Below are 312 nucleotides of genomic sequence, written 5' to 3'. Positions count from 1 at the left end.
AGCCCAACTCTTCTTAAGAACTGAAGCGCAGCAATGTTCAATGACTATCACACTGTAACCACCACTGACTTGACTCTTGCACAGATTCAACTAGAAGATATCAGCTGCAGCTTTGGACATAGCTTTAAACTCAGGAAATGCTACGTGTGGCTCATGTAACAGTATTACTAAAACTAGCTGTGTTAACAAGATGACTAAAACACTTCTGTTTTCAAGAGGTTCCATCTTTTTCTTCTAAAAACCTAAACCAGCTGTATTGCAAGTTGAATAGCTTTTTTGTCAATGAAACTGAGGTGACATGTGTACGAGACT

This window comes from Vanellus vanellus (genome assembly GCF_965231255.1).
Source record: "Vanellus vanellus genome assembly, chromosome: 2".
Classification (NCBI taxonomy): domain Eukaryota; kingdom Metazoa; phylum Chordata; class Aves; order Charadriiformes; family Charadriidae; genus Vanellus; species Vanellus vanellus.
This window is presented reverse-complemented; position numbering follows the sequence as displayed.